Source organism: Amblyomma maculatum, chromosome 10 (assembly GCF_055883805.1).
Source record: "Amblyomma maculatum isolate TAMU_Amacu chromosome 10, ASM5588380v1, whole genome shotgun sequence".
NCBI lineage: Eukaryota > Metazoa > Arthropoda > Arachnida > Ixodida > Ixodidae > Amblyomma > Amblyomma maculatum.
The window spans coordinates 59,513,296-59,539,126 of record NC_139353.1 but is presented as its reverse complement, the minus strand read 5'-3'; the positions used below and the strand labels follow the sequence as shown (position 1 = coordinate 59,539,126).

Sequence of the window (25,831 nt, the reverse complement as noted above, 5' to 3'; positions counted from 1 at the left end):
TATTTCTCTGAACCACTCTGCACGCTTCCTATCTCTTAATGTTACCCCTACCATTTTTTCGTTCCATAGCCCTCTGCGCTGACCTCAACTTAAGTAGAACCCTCTTGGCTAGCCTCCACGTTTCAGCCCCATAGGTGAGTACAGGTAAGATGCAACTGTTGTATACATTCCTCTTGAGCGATACCGGTAAGCTGCTAGTCATAATCTGCGAGTGCTTGCCAAATGCGCTCCGTCCCAATCTTATTCTTCTTGTTATATTTCCTTTTCATGGTCCGGATCTGCGGTTACTACCTGTCCTAAGTAGACATATTCGACTGAAGCCCCGAAATTAGGAATATGAAAACAAGCTGGTTTGACGGCACTGTCACGAAAACTTATTTCATGAAGAAAACGTTCGAACAGCAAAACGATCAGAGCTAATAGTTGGGAATGAGCGTCATGGATAAACTGTCTTCCCAGAGCCCGGAACGTGTTTGTTGCCTCAAGATCTAACTGTCCAGCCACTCTCCGACGAGTCGGCAGCCAGTCGAACACGTCACAGCACAGGGGTGGTATGGCGCAGGTGAGGAGCACATATGCCATGTGCCTCAGAAGCACATGTGCTGCGCCACGGGTGTCTGCTCCCAAAAACGGCTGGCTGGTCATCGTTCAACGAGCGGAAGCGTCTAATTGCTGTTATCGCCTCCCGAACGGCTGTCCATGTGCTCATTCCGGCAGACGGTCGATGCCACACGAAAGGATTCGAAGCGCGCGGGAGGATGGTTCACTCTAAATTCCAGCTGAGCATGCATACGACGCACCGCCAGCCCGCCACTTGTATATACGGTCGCAACATATCTAATTTAGCGAAAAGTAGAAAATGTAGCAACGACAGTCAAACGCGTTGTTGGCGCATTGATGAAGAAAGACTAGAAAGAAGACTGAGAAGGCCCACATTGTACGAGAAAGGTAATGCAGTAAAACATGTCGTTGGGCTAGTTGGTGCTTTGCATTATACCGTCTTTGCCAAAAGTAATCAGGCTGCATGTTTTGGTTCTCGCTTGTATTGTAAAGCCAACATGGATTCCCAGAGTATCACAACTTATGGAGAAGTGAGGACAGGAGCTCGCCTTTATTTTGCACAGATTTACAGCGTCAGAATTGGTACGAAATTTATGCTACCCAATTGAGAAGCGGAACACGCAGCCTGGTTACTTTTTGGCAAAGACGGTACGTGAACAGCACCAACTAGCCCAACGACGTGTTTTACTGAATTACCTTTCTCGTACAGTGTGGGCCTTCTCAGTGGCTAAATATCCATTATACTCAACTATATACTCTCATTTTTGACATCGCCTCTGCAACCTGCCGTCCAGCCTTTCTTTGCGTCTCTTCGTTTTCCTGTGTGCCTCTTCTTGGTTGGTTAGTCTTTCTTGATGTACGACGTTTAAAAAAATTACTCAGGCACTGCTGTGCGCGCAACCTGATAAATAAATAAATAAATAAATAAATAAATAAATAAATAAATAAATAAATAAATAAATAAATAAATAAATAAATAAAGCTGAGCAGACGGTCGCGGAGAATGGTATGCACAAAAAAAAAAAAAAGAAAGAAAAACAATCACGTGCGGCTACCGGGCCTGGGCTGATAACGATATGCATCAGAGGCAAATGCTGGAAGCGATAATAAATGGTAAAATGCAGTACACTGCAAACGGTTTGACAAAGTTCACTGCATGCAGAGTGCATAATGATGAGATGCAAGGAGCTTTTAGAGTCTGCCCAGTGGAACAACGTTGTCTAAATGGGCAATTATAGAGCCCACCGCACGTCTCTTCTACGTATATATATATATTCCAGACTAGTGGGCCTATAATATATGCAGCCCACTGTTATCGGCACTCGGCTGAGTGACTCGGTGTACGATCAGATTCCGCACAGTATACACAAGTTCGTCGGCATAAGCTGCGCGCTCGAACAGAACGAGGTGCACTGTTTACACTGAACAGCGATTGTTCCACAGTTGTTTCACTTGCTCTAAATGGCCCCGTCGGCCGCTTTAACTGCAAACGAAGTCTTCGTACGAAGTCGATAATAAACAGTTTCCATATGGCGGGGAAATGCGAAGGGAGATTTTAGATGCGAGTCGATTGAATACAGGAGCAGGCATATTTAAGCTGCGTCGGCAAGGCCGATATCTTTTAGCCAATGTATAGAAAAGCATCTTATTTTGTAAATAAAACTTTTCTTTGCGATTCTGACGACTTTTACGAAGCGTTCCATTTGTCTTTCGTTAGCTAGATTGCTATTCTGCGGCAATAAGAAAGTGATGCATGTATCTAATATCAAGATATACTTAGCAGTGGTTGGTATTACTCAAGAGGTTTGAGGAGTACAATTTATAGCACGGGTTTCGGTATCACACCCCAATAAGTTAGTCGATAGGAGCGCATTGCCATTCGTCGTGCGTGCGTCATTTAAGTATTCGTTCAATAGTTTGCGCTAACTTCATCTACATTGAGTCAGCTGAAAATCCGCACTTCGACCGTGGGGTATATTCATATAAGACAGCTTCTTTAACGCAGTGAAGATTTGCCGTTGTAAGGGGATGTATTGCTCTGTAGGCGATATATGCTTGTTGAGCAATATACATGTATGTCTACCGTAGACCGACAGAGTACAAAAAGGTACTCATGAAAATCCTCGTAACATTGCGTTGTGCACGGTATGCAGCTCAGTAATGCCAAACTATTACGCTGCTAGCTAACATCTACACGCAGAGCAATCAGCGATTCTACACCTCAAATTTCAAAAATAGTTACAATATATACAGCGCAAGAACTTTTTCTTTCATCATTAGGAAAACGAAACAGCGCACTCTTGAAACACGGTCTAAGAAACTAACGACGACACAGCGCAGTGTTGTCTCTTTCTTTGTCCTTGTGTCAAGAGTGCGCTGTTTTATTTTCCCAAGATGAATATACCAAGTAACCCGTTCTTCCAGGTTACAATATAAACGGCGCAATAACTATCACTGTTCTATTTCGCCTGTTATGTTCTTGCTGAATATTTCAGCGAATGACTCTGACGAAGCAAGCGCAGGGAGCTTCTTCGCGCAGTGGTGCTGTAATAACAAACTTCACCACAAAAAATAAAAACATACCGAAACTGAAGTACCCGAAACGCTTCTTCCGATGGGTAATCTCGTGAGCCGCCTCTGGTCGATGCGGGAAATCTGCAACCCTAGAACCTGAGGGAGGCGTCGCTTCGCTCGAACCTTGCTCAGCTCGTCATCGGTGGTTGGCCCAGCTGCATCCGCGTGACGCCTCTTGCTTGGAGAACGCGTGGCTGGGCGCAGGAACTTTCCTTGGACCGCCCTGGCAGACCCGCAGGTGACCGTGATTCAGCTGGCAGTGAGCTGAGCTGGCAGCGTCTAAGCCTGGTGCGCCGTAGCATTCAAGTAGTGCGGCGCTGCTCACGCGCACGCTTGCAGCCGGATGTATACATCCGCGGTATAAAGACGTAGTATAGGGCGCGGATTTAACTTCCAAAATTATTCTCTTGCTCGGAAAAAAAAAAAAACTGAAAAACAAAAAAACAACGCTCTACACGTGACCAGTCAGCTTTCCTGTGCAACGAGGCTTTCGCGTAAACTCATTTTTGGGGAATATACTTGAGCCTGGTTGTCTAGCCAGAGTTGATGTCCACTCAGTCTACGGCAACCAGCCGGGAAGTATGCTGTCAGTGCTACAATTAACCAGCTTAATCCTCGCGTCAAGTACGATATAATGAACCAGGTTGTCTCGATTTGCCCCGCCGGGGTGGCGCAGTGGTTACGGCGTTTGACTACTGTTCCCAAGGACGCGGGATCGAATCCCGGCCTCGGCGGCAGCTTTTCGATGGAGGCGAAAAGCAAGGCGCCCGTGTGCTGTGCGATGTCAGTGCACGTTAAAGAACCCCAGGTGGTCGAAATTTCCGGTGTCCTCCACTACGGCGTCTCTCATAGCCTGAGTCGCTTTGGGACGTTAAACCCTACAAACCAACCAACCATCCATTTAGAGCACTGCAGGTCAGAGCACGAACCTTACGTCTCCGTGGGCTTGACACTAAATTTGCCTGTCTCACTCGTATAAGACACGCGCACAGTGTTGAAAAGGCGATAAGAAAAACAAAGCTGTCATTAGGCAAGTTCAGGCCCAAGTGTCAGGCCCGTGAGCGCGGTACAACACCAAAATCGTGGGAGACGATGCCACTAACTACTAAAAGACGGCTGGTTACGTGGCTTGCCTTTCTAAAATGCGCGTTTCTTTTGCTGTGACTGGCGTATTGGAACACTCTAAACAGTAAATCGGTAATGCATTGCATAAGCCACGTTTTCATCGCCAACAAACCCGCCGTAAACTTGGAAGTAGACACACGCCGCGTGCGTTTCTGAGAGGGCCGTCGGATGCCGATCCACACTATCGGTATCCAAGCGACGGTGGCGCCACTTCTGGGTCGATCTCGCGGCGAATAAACGCCCGAGCAGCTTCACTGATTTCGGTGGCTGAATGACAGGGAGGTGCAGGAGTTGCTTGGTCTACGCGAGAGCTTATCATAGGCTACGTCGACTCAGTGCTAGCGTCTTCGCTTGTAAACTCCACAAGAGCAGCACACTCAGTCAACAACTTGAATGTTGACCGCAGAAATAGTGCTGTGTTGACAACCTATGCTAAGTCAACAAGTTCAATACAAGTCGTCAGTCAACAACGTCAGTTCACCTAGTCAACAATTCGGAGTGCCACTATTTGATAGGTGTGGACTGGATGTCGACAACATTTGAGTGTCCTTTTTGTGAGACATTTATTGATTGGCTTTACGTATAAGTAAACAACTGGAACACATACTTTACACACTCAGTTTTGCAAGGGCACAGTGTGGTTTTGAGAAGCCAAGACAAATCCGAAGGCGGCTGTTTCGCGCGGCTAGCAGTGTCTTCCTATACACTTGTGGGGAATAAACCGCGGAAAACCGCCTGAAGAAATATTGTAACAGTTCTTCAGAGTATGCACATTGCACTGTGAAGCAGAACCACTGAGAGGCAGTTGCTACACCATCGTGTTCTCTCCATGAATATGAAAATTTTGTGATGCTGTGGCAGCCATCTAATATATATATATATATATATATATATATATATGTTTTAACATGATGTGTCCAAGAGGGATTTTTGTACGTCACAGTAACGATCAATCGCTGGGTTCGTACTTCAGGAAGAGACCGCCCTCCTCGGTGGGGTAGGTGCGCGCTCATTATTGCGAACCAAACTTATGGTTTAAAGGTAATACTTAGTAAATTAGAAAAATTGTATTATTTACTAATGAGTTAACTGAAAAATTAAAAAAAAAAATTGTCTCTGGTGCGCCAGATGGGTGGCAGTTGTGTACAGGATGGTTTCTCTGGCCTATCTCAAATGTTTTATTTTTTAACCCTTGGCTTGGACACCCGGTATAACTGCCGCTGTTCTCGTCCACGTCATCCTCGCACGGATTTATTTCAACGCGGTGCCGTTACATTAGTAATACCCCCCCCCCCCCTCCTCCTCCTCCTCCTCCTCATTCTTCAAACGCTGCCAGCGGCAACACTTAATCGTCCCGCAAAAGCGCGTAAATATAAGAAGCCAACACAACTCGTCAGCCTTTAAGCGTTTAGCGCGTTTGTTTCATTACTGAAAATATTTTTGGAGACAGCACCAGACGTCTGTATTTATTGCACCTCACCATGATGGCAAACGTGAGCGAAGCTTTAGTTGGAAATCCTTACTAGAGAGATTTTGCTTGCCACTGGAGTAGACGTATATCGGTTTGCCGGACCCCTCCTGCGCACGCGCATCGACAGGGGTTGGTGCAATCGCGGTCACTGGGAGGGGTCCCGCAAACCTCTATACGCGATCAACAGTACGTCTATCTCTCTATTATTCAGCCGTATATGTATTCGAAATGATGTTGCTGTTCTCGATTAGCGAGTGGGGAAAGTACTGTACACGAAAGCACACGTCAGCACACAAGCCAGTGCCCTTCCGAAGTTCACGTTATAAACCGACGCGTGCCGCATCGGAAACGCTGCACACATACGAGGCCTCGCACAACAGTAACACAGCAGTTACTTGACCGAATGTTGCCAGTGAAGACGCACAACGTTGCCAATTGTCAAGGCAGAAAGGGATATCTGCAGCAATATATCGGATACAACAGACTACATTACGCTGTCAGATTTACCATTTCAATGGTGAAATAATCGCTTATGCTGTCATCCCGCATTATCGGTTGTAAAAATGCTAAACTAAAAGAGCTAAACTACGCACATTATGCGAAAGCGTGTGCATGAGGAGCTGGCCGACGTCTGTATGTATGTATGTATGTATGTATGTATGTATGTATGTATGTATGTATGTATGTATGTATGTATGTATGTATGTATGTATGTATGTATGTATGTATGTATGTATGTATGTATGTATGTATGTATGTATGTATGTATGTATGTATGTATGTACGTACGTATGTATGCATACATGCATGCATGTATGATATGTGTGTATGTATGAATGCATGTATGTATGCATGTATGTGTGTATGTATGCATATATGTGTGTATGTGTGAATGCATGTATGTATGCATGCATGTGTGTATGTATGTGTGTATGCATGCATGTATGTCTGTGTGTATGTATGCATGTATGCTTGTATGTATATATGTATGCATGTGTTTGTATGTATGTATGTATGTATGTATGCATATATGCATGTATGTGTTTATGTATGTGCGTGTGTGCATATATGTATGTACGCATGCATGCATGCATGTATGCATGTATATATGTATAAGAAGTCGGCCAGAGGATCGACGGATTAAACGCCATGGCAGCGCTGAAGAAGATAGATAAGCCTTCCAATCGCCCCTTCGATGGAGCAGCCCATAATTAACGCTTTTAAGGGTGCGCCTGTCGTAGAAAACGCGCCAATGTGCTGGCGCCGATGCATATCGCTGGATATTTAGGCCAAATGCCCCATACGTAACTCTCTCTGTCCGTCTCTGAGAGGTGCGCGCGCCTTGCCAGCCACTTTTGTCTTTTTCCGTCTCACCGTCACTGTTCCTCACGCCTTGCGCGCTTATCGGATTTCAGGTCAGGAATTGCTGCTGGAAAACGATTCTTTCGGAATGCCAGTGACGCGAAGATATGCGAAGCTCCCACTGATGTAATGATGACTGCGCGCCGCAGTCATCATTACATCACCCGAAAGACGTCACAGCTAGACCGTGGTATACGCTTGAATACACAGAAGTTCGTCTCCTGAGCATCGTTAAATCATCACGAACAAGTCTGCCCTGGTCTTTCTTCTAAATTTCTCCATTTTCTTCGTTGTCAGCAGCAGCCCTGATGGAGTGACGAGAAGTGAGTTCATTTTATGAGAGGAAAGTGAGCGCCTATTAGTCGGGAGTTCTTGTTAAAGGTAACGAAGCCTTCGCCGGTCTCGTCGGAAGTTGAGAACTCCGAGATGAAAACTGCCGGTACTGTAGATGACCGAAACTTCTGAAGCGAGCTTTCCACATACCCTCAGTGATCCCTATAGTGCGCTGTATAGTGTATACAGTACAACCTTGGTTGAGTCTCTCTCGAAAGTCTATAAACCAAAGCCATGGTGCGTGCATCATGCTGTGTGGCTCGACATGTTCCCATTCTCTTCAGCACGAGAGGAACCGTCGTTCTTCTCCCTGGTGAGGACAGATGTCATTGTGACGGCCAGCTGCAGATCCGGGTTGTGCGGCGACGGAGAATGGTCAACGTACGGCGCACTGGAATGTGGAAATGGCGTACTGCTGCCGAGGGCTGCACCGGCGCTGTTACCAGTTCTGAGAAAGGGGAGACAGGATACGAGGTGACTATAGGAAAGCTGCGTAAAGACGGTGTCGGTGGGTCGGAGCGAGAGAAGCGCTAGAGAGCAGGTCTACCCAGCCTCGTCTCCCGAGGGACGACTACTCGCGAACATGAAGATGGCTCGAACGAGAACATCTTCGGCGGAAATCCGCCTGGTTGGGTTCTTGAAACAAAAGTTTGAGGAGCACTATCACCAACCAAAAAGATTTATTAAGACCCACCGTTTCAGGGCCAACTCGGTCCCTTCCTCAGGGGCGACTGAAGAGCGAGGCCCGCAGTAGATTTTTCAAACTTTTGTATGAAGATGGCTCGCGACTCTTGCCGCCGCTGCCTGCAGCTACGGTTCTCATCTTCCGCCTGAATCACCGGATCAGCTCAGTGGCGTCCAGATGCCGCCTCCAGATCGTCGGTTGGGTAAGGGCATCCAGTTTATGATTAAATTTGATTACTCGCACTATTTCTTGTGTCTAAAGATTTCGTGTGTGCGCGTGTGTTGTGTATCTTCTCCTGTGTTTGTGTTCGTTCGCGCCACATATCTGAATACGATGATGCACCAACTAGCCCCTCACGCCGTTATTTTAAAGACAAAGCGCACAGGAAACACACAAGAGAGGCAGACACACAGGAGAGCGTATCCTGTGTCTGCCTCTCTTGTGTGTGTTTCCTGTGCGCTTTACCTTTAGTCAAGCAATTCACCATCTAGCTCAATTTCAAGTTTTGTTAAACTATTTCGTGTGTGGTTCCTACTATCGATCCACACACACACACAAAAAAAAAATTAAGAGTCCTAAACGGGGACATCACATCACCGAAGCATCACCGCATGCATTATAAGCAACTCTGCCACCCGGGCTATTTGCTTTATTCGAAGGCTGTATGTAGGCACATACAAGCATCAGCTGTTCAAACCGTTTCGCCGTTCTTTGCGTTCTGTTCGCCGCCAACTGCAAAACGAACATACAGCAATCAGCACACGCCAAATATGTCGGTTGCAACTTCCGAGTCAACCGCGCGCAGGCGCCGCTCATATAAGCAATCCGTGTCCGCCTGACCAAGGTGCAGCAAAAAGTTGCAGCCATGGAGGGCTCGGGCGACACACGCAGAGGCAGAGCTGGCTAGCAATTGGCTATTTGTTACTTTCACGCATAAAGGAAAGGTCACTATGCGCCGGATGCATGTTCAATACGGGAAGAACAAAGCAAGCGGGCTTACTGTAACCACAGGGAGAAGTCTATCTACTGACTCTAGGCTAGCAGTGGGCGCCAGGGGGGCAGGCGAAGCAGTTCCTCGGTGTTCCGTGGTGAAAGAGCCTGTTCTACCCGCGCATTTCAACCCCCGGCCGATTGCTGATCGGGCTGGCAACGTTCCTTCTCTCTCCCTCCACCGTCGTGACGGTGGCATGCAGAAAGGATAGGAAATGCACGCGTTCACTCGCTCGCCGCTGACTACAGAGAAAGCGCAGTGCGCGCGCGTACTGTAAAAGCGTGTCATAAAATGCTCCATCGCAATCCCTTCACATGTGTCATGAAACTTCAACTAAGTTTCACATCAAGAGAGAACTGGCCCCGAGTGCCGATAGAAAGCAACGAACTGCCAGCAAAAAGAAAAAAAAAAAAAAAAGAAAAAGAAAAGGAGAGAGAGAGATGCCTTTCGCCTCTGCTTTCAGGGTGAGGACAAGTACCACCCGCGCCGCCGTTTTCCACTCCCGACGACATGTTGGGCCCCAGTCGACAGTTGCGTGCAGCGAGCAATACTTGCGGCGGAGACTCTCCGCAGTTGTGCGGCGACTGAAGTAATGCTAGTGAACTGGAAAAAGGCGGCGTTCTTTTTTTTTTTTAATTTGCTCTTGACAGTAATGTTCTGGCAGTTTCAAGAGTGATCTTTACGTGATAGAGCGGTTGTAGTTGGTTAGGCCCATTCCGTACAAACACGCTACATTTGTTGCTCGAGCACGAGGGCTTTTCACAACTCCGCGATCGTGTTTCTCCAATATGCCAACAGCACGGAGGGTGATCTAGCCTAGAAATGTAACTATCTTAGTGCAGTTTAAGCCCACTTTTTAACCGTTCATTCAGATCCCGTCCCTGTATCTTATTAACGTATGATATCTGAGGCATATTCAACGCAGCAAATGTAATTTTTTTTCTTCCAAGCCGTCCTTTTCCTGGGTAGACAGCTGAGGATAAATCTGAATCCAGGGGAGCATATTTTGTCAAGTTCTTCTAGTCGCCTGTTCGAAACAATACCTTGCACTCTGTTGGGTTTCCTCAGTAATGGAGACGCTTGGTCGTGAATTGGTGGTACGTTGGCTTGCTGGATTGTAATTGCTATCTTGCCTTTTCTAGGATAGAAAGTGTTATTTTTATTTTGTAGATAGCCTGGTGTACGTGAACCCGACAGAATACGGGCGGAGTTGATTATTCAAGAGAAAAAAAAAAAGGTAATCTTTAGAAGGAATCGCGTGACTAGTTTTGTCCTCTCCTGACCTGCGTTTTTGTACTTTCCCACCAGACTTAAATTTTGCCGAGTTCATGTAAACGTATCGAATGATGAAGAAAACCATTGAAGGCGACCGGGTCACTAATAAACCTGACAAAATAAGTCATTGCTGCATTTTCTGGATACTGTTGTCCCAGCCGTGCTCAATTACTGCAACTATCACAAGGAAGCAGAAGAACTTTCCGCCTACCTAGCTTGTGCAGAACCGTCCGCTCTTGCTCTATAAACATCGGACGAGACAATTACTCGTAGAAGCATGCGTGTGGGATGGATGAAAAACCAAGTTATAGTCATAAAGCGCACAGAAAGAAAATACCCAGTCACTAATAAACCTGACAAAATAAGTCATTGCTGCATTTTCTGGATACTGTTGTCCCAGCCGTGCTCAATTACTGCAACTATCACAAGGAAGCAGGAGAACTTTCCGCCTACCTAGCTTGTGCAGAACCGTCCGCTCTTGCTCTATAAACATCGGACGAGGCAATTACTCGTAGAAGCATGCGTGTGGGATGGATGAAAAACCAAGTTATAGTCATAAAGCGCACAGAAAGAAAATACCCAGTGAAGGTGACAGATAAGCATCCATTGCCGCTGAACATGAGCAAGAAAAATAGAGAAATCCCAAGATTTCAGCGCAGATACATGCGTATCGAATTTTGCTCATGCCAATGACCTGTGACGCCGACAAAATGAAGCCCTTTTTCTTACCTTCCGCCATCTCCTTTATATTGAAATGGGTAAGTGGATCGAATGGAGCAGGTGGGAGGGGGTGGTAGGCTGAGTGCCTTTGTGAACTGCACAAAATGCAGCGACAATAGCTTCAGATACACAATTCATAGCGAAAGCGCCTATTAAATGCGGTGGTGGTGGTGAACTCTTGTATTACGCCCACAAACAGGGGACCAGTCAAAGGGCCGGTTGCGCTGACTTAGAGGAGGTCGGCGGGGATCCTTTGGGATGCCGCGGCCTCCACCGCGCGTTGGATAAGTCAGCGTTGGTCTGCTGGCTCGGAAGCACACAGGAGAGACTCTTTTACCGGGAAACGCCGCCTTCGTTACTGAAGAAAGCCTCAGTAAATTTAGGTGTAGTCTAGCAGGTTAGCTCCTGACCTTGAATTATTATTATTATTATTATTATTATTATTGTTATTATTATTATTATTATTATTATTATTATTATTATTATTATTATTATTATTATTATTATCCTCACCTTTGGAGCCATCATTTTAGATAAAAGCGCAAGTTCGCAAAGCGCCGGTTAAAAGAACGAAAATATGACGAACAAAAATATGGAAAACGACTGATTCGTGGGAATGTCTCTACGAACAATTTCCCACCTCGTCTGTAGCATAGCTTGACAGCTGCAAGAGCATGACATGTTTTCGAGCTTACTCATCAGGACATGTGACTCGGGTCTTGTAGACAGAACAGCAGACTTCTGATAGCATCGTGCAGAAAGTGTAGCTCGGAACGAGGCGTTCCTGATCGGGAAAAGAACGTCGGCGTCGGGCCATAATTTGACGCCATTTTTTTTTTTTTTTTGGGGGGGGGGGGGGTGCCCTGTTCTTTTGGCGTTCAGGTCGTGTGGCGTTTTTATACGCCGCGCGACCTGAGCCAAAGCTAGGTGGCTTTGAGCGTACGCGGTTCTCTTCCCTTATCTTTCCCCCTTCTCCTACTGTTTGTATGCGGACAGTGGCTCCGGTAGTCAGCAGACTTGTGCATTCCCCATTTTCCTCTTCCTGTTCATCCACACAAGCAAGCAAGCAAGCAAGCCCTGTTCTGTTCGTGGCACCTGGTGTTTCAAGAGAGCTCGTGCTGTGCGTGTGATACAGCCGTCGGATATTAAGTTATGACGGGCTGTTGTGTTCCCGGGTGCTCTTCCAACGCTAGAAAAGGATAACGGCTATTTCGCTGTCCTCGGGAAAGCGTGCGAACAAAAAAAAAAAAAAAGAAATGGGAATCTCAGGTTAGGCAAGACTGCTGGAAGCCAACAGACAACTCCAAAGTATGCGAGATAAGGAAGGCCTCGCTTTCAGAACAGTTTTTTTGTTTTTTTATGAAGTGTGCTGTAAAGCTTTCAAACGATGCATAAACCCTGAGACTACAGGTAATTATAGAAGGAATCGTTTCGTGCATATTAAATCGTTGCATGTCTGTTTTAACATGCGGCAGCATACCGTTTGCGAACTGACTTTTGCATACGTTTTACCGAGATGCTGAGATAAATTATATTTAGTTTATCACAAATTCACAGTCTTTCGAATGGTATCAATGTTTTTTCGTGAAGCAGCTGACGTAAAATTTAAATTTGCTAAGGGCATTACATACGCATGTGGGCGGTTAAAGGGCCCGGTCCCCCTTATTACCATGCATTACGTTATTTCAGCTTCATTTTGACGAAGACCAGTACGAAGTCAGTCGGCAGCATGGACGACGCTTGCTGAAATGAACAGCAGTGCCGACGATGTTTTACTTCCTGTGTAAGCAATTAACCTACATATTTCTCAAAAATAAGCATTTCAACTTGGAAATTCAGAGTCATTAACTTCGATTTTTTGCTGGCGCTATTTAGATACTTTTGTATATAACATACTTATGTTGTTGTAGTGGTTATTTTATTATATATACAAAAGGAAGGAAAACATGTTTGCCACCCCTGGTATCTGCTATCTGATATCTGAAGCACCTGAACTGGGGCGGCGAAAATAAAAGGATAGCGAGGAAAAGGTAGAGGAAATCGGAGGCGAGCGATAGGGAGAAAGGACAGGGTAGGTAAAAAGAAAAATAAATATATGCCCTACGGCACAATCCGCCGCAAATGTCTTTGGTCACTGAGCACTCGGTAGATATCGAGCGGGCCACCACAATAGCTCTGTGTCCATGTCAGTGTTCACGACGCACGCACGCGGCACACTGTACAAAACACTGACCTAGAAGAGGAATTTTAACACATGCTCATGGCACCAAGAAAGACGGAATAGTCAGTAATGAAGCTGCATCTTTGACTTGCGTCGGTGTTTATCTGTGCTGCAGGATGACGGGTTAAACCGTTCTAGTTTATTCCTGCTGTTCTAAACTCGATTATTTGGGAATGATAGCCCTTATCATCTCAGCTATAGCCTGTATGTGTTCTTTATTCATTTATTTATTTTTACGGTTTCAGCTCTAGCTAAACGTAGAAAGCCGCCTCGTCGACGAACCTGCCCCGTCACCACTACCTGCGATACTAGAGAGAGCTTCTCAGCAGCAGAACAATGCTCTTCTGACAGCGTTGATAGGGTCTCGAGCGAAGAGCAAGAAGAAAGTGCCAGTCACTGTACCGCAGAAGCAGCAGATGTATTTTCTCTGTCCAAGATCGAGCTCGTAAAACAAGCGCAGGACTTTCAGAATAAGAATTCTATGCTGGAGAAACGATGCTCCGAGACTAAGAAAAAGCTCAAAAGAGAAATCAAAACTACAAAACGGCCGAAGAAAGAGGTATATATAAGGATCACGAAATCATGAATAAAAATGCACAGGAGCACAAGTTGTTTCTCGCTTACAGCTGGCTAGCTAGAATAATAATTATCAGCTCACCCTTTTTTATAAGGGGGGGGGGGGGGGGGCATTATTATCACTTTACAAGTAAGTATTAGTTATAACATGCATTTATGTTAACCATTATGCCAATTTCGTTCTCTCCGTGCCAAGTCCACTTCTCGGCCGCAACAATCCTCAACTCATATTTCACTTGTATCTATAGTCTGTCCTTAAAACTGACCGCGCCTTGGCTGTTCTTACTTCTCTGGAATATCATGGGAGCTACGTCTTGGTGTCAAATTTTCGCCGATGAACTTTGCTTTTTTGAACATTCAGCACTATTGTAAGCCGGCGATGGAAAACTGGCTTCCGTTGAACCGTTGAAGAGGTGCGTAGAAGTTTGTAATTTTGTCCCGCCGAAGTGGAGCAGAATTTAGGGCAGGATGCGGGATCGAATCCCGGCCACGGCGGCCGCTTTTCGATGGAGGCGAAAAGCAAGGCGTCCGTGTGCTGTGCGATGTCAGTGCACGTTAAAGAACCCCAGGTGGTCGAAATTTCCGGAGTCCTCCACTACGGCGTCTCTCATCGCCTGAGTCGCTTTGGGACGACCCCCAAAACCAAACCAAACCAGTTTGTAATTAATTTTCTCTATTACTTGTAGCGCACGGTCGGGAGAAGCTGCGCTCGTTGCACACGCTCGCGTGCAAGACCGTGCGACCGCGTGGCGGCGGCGCCAACGACGGGAGTGCAGGGCGGCGGCCTTGGCGGCGAGCCGGCGAACAATGGAAGGACACGCCGCGGTCGCCCAGAGAGAGCGACGACTACGACGACTGCTTCTCGGCCGATGTGCAGCGTGCCCGTCTACCGGAGTCGGCGGGCGCTGCTGCATACCGTCGGCAACAGTGCAAACAAAAAGTGATACGAAACCAAACATGCTCTCGCATAGGACTTTGGAAGAGGCGTCGACAGGAAACGTGCATTCACATTCGATTTAGAAAATAAAAAAAATGGTTCAACATTAAGGCATGGTTTTTATCCGTATCTCAATTTTGACCTTCGACCTCACATTTCGCTTCGGGTTTGAGGCTTCGCATCGTATGCGGTAGGTGCGGGGTTCGATCCCCTCTTCGGACGCTTACACGAGCCGGTCGACCCCACACCGGCTATAATGCACGCAGAGTACCACGCGTATGAGATTTACTTTTTTTTCTGAGTCAATGTAGGACTTCAGCTGCACAGAAGGAGCTAATATGGGTACCAGGTCACCAGGGAGTTGAAGGAAACGAACGAGCACACGCTTCGGCCCGAGCTTTTCTTCCCCGGAATCCTTCTACGTCCTCCCTTGCTGATTTAGGCTCCCCCTCTCCGTTAACAACATATTCAGAGATATTACAGCATTTGCGCCTTGAAAGGCAGGCATTCCCGAAGCCCGCTAAGAGTCTTAGTAAATCAGAAGAGCGTCACCTTCGAAGGCTACAAACTATGTCATTTAATAATCCAGCAACACTTCACGCCATTGAGCCCGAATCCTTTCCGGCGCAGTGAAAATTTTTGTGGCCAGAAGGCAAACTTATACCATATGGTATGGGCTTGTCAAAAAAACACTACTATTGATCTAAATATATCAGCCAACGTGGGAAGGTTGGGAGCCGGCCCCGTCCAGCTCGGACCTCGAGGAACAATGAGCCCTCATCGAAAGAGCACGGGCAGCGGCTTTTACCAACGGTGTCCCGGACTAGGCACCCGACCAGCCTTCTCTTAATCTAAGCTAATGTCAATAAATGTTTTCATCATCATAATCATCATGACTGGACACAACTCGAGCGCGAAAAATGTATAAAATCGTCTTTTCGGGGCCGCGTCGGCCACAATGCGACCTCAAGGCGAGATCCCTCCCTGCCTCTCCCCCATTAGCGTAGCTGGGACGAGTCAGCGTTCGGATCAATTGGCGACTGTAAGCGAGAAGTGGGATCACTATTTGTCCGAAATGACCAAAAGCAAGCTAAAAATTTTGCCACGCAGCAAATGCAGCGGAGCGATGTATACATATATAGGCGGCCGTATACATATATATAGCGACGCCGCCCACTGGAGTTTGTCGACAGAATTCTCCCAGATCGAGGTCGCAAAATTCAAAATTCTTGAATTCCTTCGCGCTCCAGCGAAACGTCTAACCGCCGCAAAATTTGAAATACGTGACCGGAAAATTTGAAGTACCGTGAAAGTTTTCATAATTATCCACGAAGGTTGAAAAAAAAAAAAAGAAAAAGAAAAAAGGGCCGAAACTGCACTTTAAAGAATCGCGTGAGTTTGCTACCAAAATTTATACTTGATTTAGGATTTTTGGTGATACACTGCGGAGTGAGCAAGAGCAGACAGACGCGGAGAAACAAACAGCCAATTCGGGGCGAATGCTGAATCCCCGCTACGTCGGTTCTTGCTATGTCCGCCCTCGTCTGTCTGAGCCGCTTCGATCCGCTTTGTTAGCCGGGCTGAGCTAGGCGATTACATTTACATTGCTTTCAAGGTTCACCGAAATGGGCCTGACCTCGCAGAAACTGGTCCTTTACTAAGATATCGGGGTGGCTTTCCTCGAGGTCATTTTCGGGAAAATAACTCCGTAAACAGTCTTCATAAGTTTATTTAGAAAGACATTTAAGAAAAACAAAAATCATTAAAAAAAAAACATAGGAAACTTTAAGGCAAATGAAAAAGAGACTTTAGTTGCAAACAAAATCAATTATGCCGCGAGGTCCAGCAAAAAGAAAAAAAAAAAGAACTTTTATATATATGAAGCCATCTCAATGACCGTAATTATTCCCCTATGCTTCTTAACTAGTAATCTGCAACAGTAAGCCTGGCGAAACGGCCTTCGTTCTGTAAGAACGAGTGCTTAAATCTTGGCTTACGACCAGCTGTTATACTTATTAAAAGGCAAGGAAGGCGTCGGTCCTCGCTTCATTATTAAGTGCGGCGCTTAATCAAGGTGATGGCAATCTTATCTTTAATTGTAAAAGCAAAGCTTGGTAAAGCCCCGAGATTAACACGTTGTCGTTCAGCTCTGCACGAGATGTGGTCAGTGACCCACTCCCGTCCGTTTTTCAGAAGCACTTTGACCCGTGAACAAGATGGGCTCGGAGGGCAGCTAGTGGGTGCTGCATTGCACCCACTGCAAATGGGCACCCAGCAATGTGGGAATGGAAGCCCGCACCTTGTGCGCGGTCTATTCAAGAACAGTGCTTTATCTGCATGCGCATGTCCTTCAAGCAGTACGGCCGCATACGACAAAGCTTCGCATATGCGTGTCTGGAAAGAAGCTAAAACAGCCCTTCCTTTCTGACAGCTTTGTGGCGGCGGCTCCCTTGGCAGCGCGCGTGCGATCGCGGTAAGCCGCCTGGAATATGGCATAAAGGAATGAAAGAAGATCCGGCGAACGGTTGTCGTAGCTAGTATTTCCCCTTGACAAGCTGCCAAGGGTGTCGTTGACGGAAATTCTGCCTTCCGCCCGTCGTTCGCTCACGCGACGTCGCGCAAAGTGGGAGATTAATTGAGCTCTTCGACGAGCGGTGCACCCGCGCTCCCGCGTTTAACGCGCGTGATCTCTCGAGGACACGTGACATTGCGTGGCGGACTGGGTTCCCTGTGTAAATTATTTTACCCTTTCGGTGTATGCGACGTACTACCAGGTGCAATGCAGACTGAAAAAAAAAAAAATACCGTGAGTGCATGGTTTATCATTTATGCGTACAGAAGCACATCAAAATGCTGACATCGTTGCGAAAACCACTCTTTTCCAACTTTCACCACGGCAAGGCTAAATTATATCAGCCACCAGGACACCTACTGAGAGGATGGTTACAGAGTGCAGAGAGCTGAGCTTGTGCAAGTAAAAAGACCGCTTGCGGCCGTGCTGTTGCGGTGGCAGGCGAAGGAATCATTTTGTGTCGTGATGTGTGCCGCAGCATTTGTAAGCTGTTCTAATGTATGATTCTTAAAACCAATAAAATTATCGAAATTTGCAAATAAGTACGCGGCACATATGAAAGTTTGTTTCAATCGAATTCAAGCAGTAACAGAATCAGTTTGCTTGAAATATAATTAAATACAATGTAGAATAAAAAGAACACGTCGCCGGTGGTATCGCAAAATCGCAAAATATGACATCGCAAAATATTGTTCCCAGTAAAAATTCTACCGGCAGACAGCTGAAGGAGTACCGGACGTATTTCTCCCAGGCGCAGTTTTTACGCGCCTCGCCGTATATCGCGCGCACATCTCTGCGGTCCCTTGCGCAACTCTGGAGTCTGAAGCGTCAGAAAGCGACATATAGGTGTACACAGAGACGGACCGTTGTGTAACGCCGCAGACGTGGCGTGGGTGGTCGTGCTTCAACGCACGTCAAAGGTTTCCTTTCTTATACGGCGGGCGTCGCAAGGACGAGCCACTGCGCGATTACAAAAGTAAAGACAACAGTCGAGGGCTGCCTTATTCCACTGAGAGACACGAGATGCTATTGAACAGCTGGGCCCGTATTCTCAGTCTCCACTAAGAGTGCGTGTTCGTGTGAACGTGGAATACACGGGGTGCACAGGTCCTCGACCGCACCCAAGATAATGAGTAAGTAAACAAATATCAAATAAGGCTGTAAACTCCATTTCCGCCTTTGCGGTTAGGGTTGGTTGAGTAGAAGATCGCATCGCTTCCAAAGTGAACTTTCAAGTCCACCCACTGCTTTTGAACGCATTAACATAAATTCTATACGGAACTTGTATATATATATATATATATATATATATATATATATATATATATATATATATATATATATATATATATATATATATATATATATATAGGAACCAGCTAGGTGTTTGCAACGATCACGCAGGATCGATGAAATGGCAATACTTTCAACCGAGATGCCGTGAGAAGGGAGACGAACGTCAGTTATGGCCGTGCAGATCAAAGCTGACCAAGAAGCATGCAGCTTTCGCTAGCCACGTATGAACGAGAGAGAAAGAGAAAAAACGCAGCAAAAAAGCAGCGGATGCGAGGGACAATTAACGCCAAAGGATGGAAGCCAGCTACATGTTCGACGTTTCTCGAGACCAGTAATTTGGAGGCACCCTAGTAGTGCTCAATCGCGAAGGATTAATTAGAGGCTTAATTAACAAACTAATTCAATTCCATCGCACATTTCTTGCGAAGGTATAAACGACACGGGAAAAGAGCGAGGAGAGGAGGTGTACTACCGAAGTGGATGCCACAAACAATTATTATTTTATGACTACTTTATTATTATTATTATTATTATTATTATTATTATTATTATTATTATTATTATTATTATTATTATTATTATTATTATTATTATTATTATTATTAAAATGAAGTATACAAGTGACGCTGCACAACATTTTGCATTATGAAGCCAAATAGGAGACACCAAATTGACTATTCTTGGACATATATGTCGAATGCACACTGACAAAACACTAATATAGTTAGGCACACGTTGAAAATAACTAGCACAGAGCGATTACAAAGCAGCGAAAAACTGCACCATAACCACAGAGTTGAGACGGACAGCGCTTCCCCGCCTCGCTCCACGGAAGCAGAAATAGGAGCCTTCAAAATAGCCTCGCCAGACTCACTGAAAGTACCCGCGTTAAAAACATGCCACCAAATGTTAATAATCAAAAACTTAGCGAGGCAAAGAGAAAACGCAAGTGAAAAAAGGCGGGGGAAATTGGGACGCTTCAGAAACGTCGGCACACTGAGCGAGCTTAAGCGATTTTCCTTCCTTAAACAGGCTTCTGGTCGAGTGCGCCGGCCTCGGCAAGGCCGTTAATCATTCATCCCCTGCGCGCATTCACGCAATGTCAGCCGCTGAAGGAGGGCGCGTAATCCGGTTTATTAAGTCCCTCCGTCGCGGCACCGCTTAACTGCAGGCTCGTCTTGTAACTTTCTCCGAGGCTTTGAAGGAGACACACGTGTCGCACAGGCTGAGTGCGCTGCCGTTGCGGTAATCGCATCCTGGGGGTTTAAAAATGCCACATGCAAGTGAACAAGCAGCCTTTCCCATGACAGCTGTTCAGCCGCATACTTCGCGGAGCGCCAGTTCCCAATTCGAGCATTCGCTGCTAGCCGTGGGGTGAGTGACTGGAAACACAAACAGGCGCCTGTGTGGCGTGCATGTGTCGTCGCACGTTAAGGAATCCCAGGTGGACGAAATTAACTGGACGCAACTTCACAACTAACTATCTCAACCTCACCTCCCTTTATTCTTTCCTTGGCATGCAGCTAGCAGTTCCGGACTCCGTCGTGAAGGAGACAGGTAATGCGGTGCGCGTCCTCTCTCAAAGTATTTGCATTTCTCTCTCTCTCTCTCCGTCTCCCTCTCTCTCGCATGGCTTAGGAAGCCAGTGACGATACTTGTGAGCCCTGGAAGGCGCTATATAAACTGTAACAAAGTAACAGGAGGGCGCTAAGGTCAGGTCTTTGAGAGAATAAATAGCTGCAGTCAAGGTATGCAGTGTCGGGAAAAAAAAAAAAAAAGAAAAGCGATTAAACCGCTCGTCACAGCTCGGATGGTGTGAAACGGGCATGAGTGATGCAGCGTCAAACATGTATACCCTCGGAGTGCGTGCTCGAGCGCTATTAATTTCGACGCGCAATTTTTTCCGCGGTGGAACGTGCGAGTATGCTGGCAGGGTTTTCTGTCGCCTGACCATCAATCTCCATGGCAACCAGAGCTCGAGGCTTTCTTCCGCAGCGAGTGACGAATTAACCACGGGGGACAAGTTGAGACAGAGTTCAGAGCCACTACACGGAGTCATGTGGCCCCGATTTCAAGAATTCCAGGGGAACTTAATTAAGCCTTGCATTTAACGCGACAACGTTAACGACGCCAGTCCGCGGCTCGCCTTGTGGACTCTCACTCGTGTGCATGCACTTTGCGTTCGTTTAATTCCTAATTCATTATTTTTTTTTTGCATCTATTAGGTCACTAATTCACTTTAGGGCACATTCGATAACTGTCATACGGGACTGGGATAGCTAGATCAATGCTGCTGGGAGCGGGGGCTAGCCTGCCACCGAATTTGTATCTGTTGTAGGCCGTCATTGCACCCGCCACCACTTAGGTGGTGGACGACGGCTGTTGTTGCGGCGCGCGTCTTTCTTTCCCTCTTCCTTTTTTTTTTTTTTTGTTCTCTATTTTCATCTGTCCGCACGAGGCAGCGGAGGTGGTTCAGCCACCGAGCCAGTAGCAGGGCCGTGCATTTTCTTTTCCTTCTTCCTACAGACACAACATAGGGGGGAGACAAAAGCCAGTATACAATTCTTTATATTAGTATACAATATTTATATTTGTAATAATAATAATATTAATAATAATAATAATAATAATAATAATAATAATAATAATAATAATAATAATAATAATAATATGGTGTGGTCTAACCCTGCTAAAAACCCCAGATGGAAAGAAAGCTTCTTCAGGCTCGGATTACGTTTCTTGTTACTCACCATCAGCATCACTATCGCTGCGATCATCATTATCAACTAAATGCGCCGCCAGTAACCGTCATTGTCATCACCCATCAATGTACCTGTCACTGTAACTGCAGCGTCATTGTCATTGTTACTACCGTCCTCGCGCTAGGCAAGGAGAATTACGATCTCTTTCTCACGGGCCCGGCATTATAAGAAAGCTTTTGTGAAATCGAGTTGGATGACAGCAATGATGCTATTTCCGAGTTACGTCGCCTCGCAGGTGGTCGATCAATCGGTGGAGATTTGTGTTAACATGGAGCGGCCCTTGAAATCGCAGTTTTGGTGGTCACTATACCTCTGAGGGCCAGTACTTCGAAACAGCGGGAGAGAAATCGCGCAAGGATATCTAATAATCGGTGGACATCAGGCTTATCGGCCGGAAATACGCAATGCCAAAGTTGGAGTCGTTGTCGGGATTTTTGGGTATAATAAGGACAAGGTTGCTCCGACGCAGTGAAGGTGGGCGGAGCGTGCGATTCCAGGTGTCGTCAAATATACACGGCCACCAGTATGGAACGGAGTCCGTTGCTAAAAGTCTGATAAAATTCTTAAATTAGCAGGGTCCAGGAGCATTGTTTTCTAGTTTCCTGAAGCGAAAGCTTCCCTATGCCAAGTATAGTTCGAGCCGTCGGGGTATGTCCGGTTTTCACCTTGAGGGAGATTTAGAGGTCAAACTTCTGTGCTAAGCCTGGTGGTCGCCATGTGACTTTGCGGCATTCACATAGGCCACCAAGTGGCCCGTGACCACTGTCAAGGTCAAGCTTGTCGCGTCACCTGGTGGTCGCCATGTGATTTTAGGGCATAGTCACGCATGCCACCAAGTGGCCTGCGACCACAGTCAAGGTCAAGGCCACGTGAGGCGACGTCAGTGTGACGTGGAAGTAGAGGGCGCTAGAAGGGGGCGATACGTGTATAAATAGGAGCCCCTAGGTTACAACGTTGCGATGGAGGAGGACGAACACCCTGCTACAGTAGCGCTTCGGAATGAGGCCCTGAAGAGGCGGCGTGCCGAAGAGCCCGATGAAGAACGGGCTTTACGATTGGAGGAACGCACAATGTGTTTAATCCAAGCTTGGCAAGGAGCGTAGCCATGTACAGGGGTAGTCAAAAGATCCCAGGCAGCAGGTTCTACTTCTGGTCGGCATATTCTGGCACTTAAGATACCATTAAAGCAATTAATTATCTTGGAAGGTAGAATAATGCTGCTTGTACACTGCACAGATATTCTGAGACTTGGGGCTGTCGTAGCTGCCTAACTATATATACTGCTCAGAAAAAGACCATGTGGCCTGGGAACTTTTGACTACCTCTGTACATGAAGCTTTTGCTTCCATCCGGGGTGAACCAAAGTTAAATCACCAGAATTTTTTTTTTTTATTGTGCGTTGCCACTCTTCCGTAATTATCGGGCATTAATTACGTCTCGAATTTCTGAAGGAACTTTCGGGAGGGAGTCGGTAATATCTGCTGGTATGGCGTCTTGACCTTTGAAAAGGTTGGAGTAGCAAATAAAGAAGGCTTCAGCAACCTCTTCGCGCCCTTAGCGATGTTACTTGCGTGACAGACCTGATCGATAGAGCTGCGTGCCACCGCTCCCGATCAGAGGAGCAGACTTTAGATGGTTAGGCTCCGTATATACACTCCCCAGACGAATAAGCCTATAAGGAAGAAAAAATGGAGTAGCATGTCCTCTAGTGCACTCCCTTGTATTCTATTCTATTCTAGTGTATTCTAGTGCGCGGTATTCTATTCAAGCTCTGAGGTTCATCACAGATTACATGGAATGATATAATTTGGTAATGGAACCATACTGTGTTCCTAAATAATATTTATTTAAATGTAATCAGCAATTAAATGAGCCTTAATTACTCCACCATAAGTTTTGATGTTATTAATTGCAGGACATAGAAACATCACGTAAAATCTTCGTCGTTGCTAGAACTTCACATATTTTGAAGTGAGAATGGGCTTCCGTATTTCTAATGATGAAAATCTGCCCCGAGACTCGAGCAGCATTTCCTGGCTTCAATTGGGAGGGAGCAAGAGGACAAGCTGCTCCCTTTTTACTCCCTCATAGGCCTTATAGGCTTATTGGTATTAAGGGTGCATACTCAACCCTCTGCTGCTGACGGCAAGCGGATCAAAGCGCCCCAGTAGCGCAGGTCTATGCCATCGTAAAGTTTTTTTTTTTTTTTTTTTTAGTTTTTATGTCTTCTGGGAAATAGCCTGGCCGCTCCTCATCCGCCTGCACGAGTTCATGGAGAGTGCTCATTATGCCGCCGTTACTTGGCTTTCGTCTGTGCCGCTTCGCGTTGTCCGACTCCTGCAGAAACTGATTTAATTCTTCTTTAAGAGCTCCCATATGTAACAGCGCTGATAGGATCAGAATTTAAGCGCTTTAATTCCTTTTCCACCTGACCCATGAATCCCTCGCTTGAGAGGATATCCGAATTCATAATCCAGCGCTTCCCACCGAAAGATTCCACACGCGTTTTTTTTTTTTCTTTGCCGGACTTAATCGCGCATTGTACAAGGCCGTGGCCAGGCGGAGAGACACTACATCCGGTCCCTCGAGACAGGCTGTCACCCAAGATATAAATCCGGTCCAGGCGAACTTGAGACATGTACGCCTCTCCGTCTAGTGTAAAGTGTGGTTAACCATAAACTCGCCTGCGTCACATCCATCACGGCGCACAGTCGCGAAGAACAGTCCTCAGCGTTCGGACCGACCATTTCAACGCCCACAGAGAAAAGAGTCTGCCCTTGCCGGGCCAAGTCCACTAATACCTGTCTCTTCGCTTATCTTCCCAAACGGCTCTCCCTTGACTATTTCCATCCTGGGTTACTTTTCCACAGTTTGATTTCTCCCCGTTGCTTCTTGTGTATTCATCTCTTACCTTTCCCGACCCACGCGACAAAAATTTCCCTCCCCAACAGTCGGAGTTCTCTTGATTATTATGCTCATGGACCTTTTCTGGAGGGTGTAAGGGGGGTAGTTGTAGACATGGCAGTGTCACCTCTAATGGTGTAAATTATTTTACAAAGCATCGTGTAGTCTCGTGGTATGGTATATCTTGGCCACGTGGTATATATAAGTTGTTGCTATGCGACGGTCACGCTGCATTGCCTATTTGAATATCTGGCTCACATGACCTTGGACTGCGGAAAATATGACCATGAGAAACGTATCTAGTAGAGCTATAACGTTCTCAAATGTTCAATACAGTGTATTTTGCTGTTTATTTTAGTGTTGCACGAGGCCTGCCACCTGCCCAAATTTTATGACATCCTTATGTGGTATATTCACGTTTTTTATTATGGGCTTTGTGGTCGGCTGAGGCACATGCATCAGCTTGTTCATTACCTCTGATAACTACGTGGCTAGAGTCGCTATAGACACCCAGCAAAACTTGATTCCACGTGTTTTTAATTACTTAAATGAAATAATGGTGGCGCATGATCGCACCTTGCCCTAAGTTGTAGCGGACTCGCGACACCGCCCCTGGAGGGCGCTACGCTGTCGGAGGCGCTGGAGGCGCTAGGATTTGGCCAGGTGAAACCGGCAGCAGTGGCAGCCTGGCTGAGTGGTGGGCCGTGGTGCGAGGATACAACTGATGGGGCGTTTTCTTTTTGTTAGACTTTTTGGTTTTGGTCAGACTCGTGTAAACCGACGTCCACCTGTTGCAAAGGGCATGACCGTGACATCAACATCATCATCATCATCGATGCGCCATAAAACCTAGCACAACACAAAACGCACTAAAAGGGCGAGAGGGGGGGGGGGGGGGGGGGTGAGGCGAGTGCAGAGGTCTTCGTATTTTTTTAAGCATCATCGTATGCCAGGTGGTGCTGATATTCCGCGCAGCCTTTTGCGCAGTCGCCATTAAATTCTACTCTTTTGATTAATAACACTTCACCACTGCCTGCACCACCAGTGACGCGACTATTTATTGCTTCGACAGCGGATTCATCCGAACTGCAAACGACCAATGGCGTGTCGCGCGCAGGCGACGAAGAAGAAGCGAGCCTTCGAATCTGCGGAAGCCTTCCGCGAGCGATTCATCATCGCGGCCATCGGTAGCAAACGGAAGCTGGCCGTTTCGTAGGACAAGATCAACGAGATCGATCCCGGAAGAACCTCGGTCCGCGCTAGCGTGAGCCAAGAGGCGCCGAGGTGACCACCCGGTGGACAATTCACGGCTACAGCGAAGACACGGAGGTCTGTCTACGCACAGAGGTGGGCTAGAACCATTTAGGTAACACAAAGGGAGGATAAGCGATGGTCGCTACAAGTAACCAACCGGATTCCAAGGGAAGGACAGCATAGCAGATGGAGGCAGAAAGTTAGGTGGGGGG

At 46.6% G+C, this 25,831-nt stretch overlaps 1 protein-coding gene across 2 annotated transcripts in view; it reads right to left on the bottom strand.

The window, feature by feature from the left end:
- LOC146176613 (uncharacterized) overlaps positions 1 to 25,831 on the bottom strand; it is a 239,223-nt gene that overhangs the window by 88,405 nt on the left and 124,987 nt on the right. The window lies entirely within an intron of this gene.